This window comes from Gopherus flavomarginatus, chromosome 5 (genome assembly GCF_025201925.1).
Source record: "Gopherus flavomarginatus isolate rGopFla2 chromosome 5, rGopFla2.mat.asm, whole genome shotgun sequence".
Classification (NCBI taxonomy): Eukaryota; Metazoa; Chordata; order Testudines; family Testudinidae; genus Gopherus; species Gopherus flavomarginatus.
In genome coordinates, this window is record NC_066621.1 from 2,491,453 (window position 1) to 2,494,115 (window position 2,663).

Consider the following 2,663-nt stretch of genomic DNA (forward strand, 5'->3'; position numbering starts at 1 on the left):
TCTCCAGAGGAACAATATTTCAGCATTCACTATTACTCTATGTTGCCTCAGTGTTTTCCTTAAGGGTGAATTCTTTGGAAACTAGTAACATTCGAGAGTACTGCAGCATCTTTTATAAGGGTGTAATATTTGGAGGGCCGGTAATACTGTAGTATACTATAGTATTTTTCCCTAATATAAAATAAAAAGGTAGAGTATTTAGACATCCATTATTAATTTACAGTAATCTAGCATTTGTGTAAGAATGTTGTATTAGGAAAAACTACCATTCCTCTGGAATACTGTAGTATTTTTAAGCTATGTATTGCTTGGCTATCCAGTATTACTTTAGGTTTCTAAAATATTTTTTCAGGGGCATAATATTTGGACATCCCTTATTACTCTGAACTATAACTGTATTATCCAGAGAGCTCTTCCACATGCACATCTATCTATATTTTTATATGACTGTAGTATTTAGGTTTCATTGTTACTAAATATTCTGTTCCAGGAGTTCTCAACCTTTTTCTTTCTGAGACCCCACAAACATGCTATAAAAACTCCAAGAACTGGTTTTCGGCATATGAAAGCCAGGACCGGCATTAGGGGGTAGCAAGCAGGGCAGTTGCCCAGGGCCCCACCTCACAGGTTGCTCAGGCTTCAGCCCCATGCAGTGGGACTTCGGCTTTCTGTCCTGGGCCCCAGCAAGTCTAATGCTGGTCCTGCTTGGCGGACCCCCTGAAACCTGCTCACAGTCCCCCAGAGGGCCCAGACCCCTGGTTGAGAACCACTGCTCTATTCTATGATTCTTTTTAAATGAGGGTATAATATTTGAGATGTTTACAAGCCATTGTTACTGAAGACTACCATAGGATTTTTCTCAAAGAGATGCTATTTGGATATCCATTTTTACTCCATATTACTTTAATATATTTATAAAGGACGTATTTACTTGGCCACATACTCTCACTCCAGAATACTGTATTTTTTCTTTTCTTAGGCATAATGTTGCATATTCAATATTACTCTGTATATCGCTAGTATTTTAAAATAAATGTGTAGTACTGGTAGCAAGCCATTATTACTCTAGAATATCACAGTATTTTTCCACAGACATACAATTTAGCATCTATTACTAATAATTACCAGTCATTACTGTATAGTATTCAAGCAATTTTATAAAGGTGTAGGATTTGGGCACCACTATTAGTCTAAAATACTATGGGATCTTCCTCCCCATAAACCTGTATGTCCAGTATTTTTATATTACCTGAATGTATTATAAAGGTGTAATATTTGGATAGCCATTATTACTCTATATTGCTGCAGAATTATTGTAAGGCTGTAGTATTTGGGAGCCCTTATTTTACTAGTATATTATATAGGTTTTGCATTTTGCGGAGCCATTATTACTCTAGTATTTTACAAGAGTTTAGTATTTGGGAACTGTTATTATTTTAGTATATTATTCTAGTGTTTTATAGGGGTGTGGTGTTTGAGAGTACTTATACTCCAGTATTTTGTGAGGGCTTAGGTTGTAGGAGCCAACATTACACTAAGACACCACAGTAATATCCTTCCTAAGGCTGTTGTATTTGAGATCATGTATTACTGTTATTACCCTCAAATACTGTGTCATTTTCCTCGTCAGTGTACATTATTCGAGTATATTTTACAATGGCTCAGTATTGTTACTCTGGAATAGTGTAATACTGATCATTAATAACTTAATAATATATTTTGTTCATAGTTGCTCTTATGCAAAGGAGGGGCTGAACTTTAGGATCTTCCCACCTGGAATACCGGAGTATTCTTTGATTTTGTAGTATTTCTGTAGTAATGCTCATTTCTTTTTCAATAACACCTGACATAGTGGCAACCATTCCTGGCATGTGGAATTGGAATCAGGCATGAGCTGGGATAGCCATGTGCTTCCCCAAGTCATGTATACTGGAGTATCTTTAGAAACTGGAGTATTTTGTAGTGATGGGAGATGACTTAATCTGGATAGTTTTAACATTCTTACATACTGTCATATTGCTACTCCAGTATTCATGGCTACTGTAGTATCGGTGCTCCAGCATTCTTGCTAGTGTAGCATAAATACTCCACGATTCCAGGATCCTGCAGTAGAAGCAGTTTGGGTTCTTGGGCACTGTAGTAGCATTGCTCTGGTACACCTGGATACAGTAACATTGCTATTGAAGTATTCGGCGATATGACAGCATTCCTTGGAACTACAGTATTTGTACTCTAGCATTTTTGATACTGTAGCATCGATACTGTAGTATCAATACTGTAGCATTGGAGTCTGCTGTAGCATTCCTCTATAAACTAATACTAGTACTCTAGTTTTCCTGGATACTGCAGGACTAGTATGTTACTATTAGTATTTGGGGATAGTGCTTCATTCATATTCTGGTATAACTGGATGTTCTTGAATTCCTCAGTGCTCTAGTATCAACACCATTTTCTGTGCCTCTAGTATTTTATGTAGCAGTCTGTTTCCCTCCGACAATGACTGACTGGTAATCATTCTGATATTCCTTAATATTTTAGTACTGATATTGCAATATTTTGCTGCTCTAGCTTTTCATATAATTCTCTGGTATTTTTTCCATAGTGATTGATGGGTAACTACTCCTGTTTTCCTCAGTGGGCAGGTATTGACACTGCAATATTCA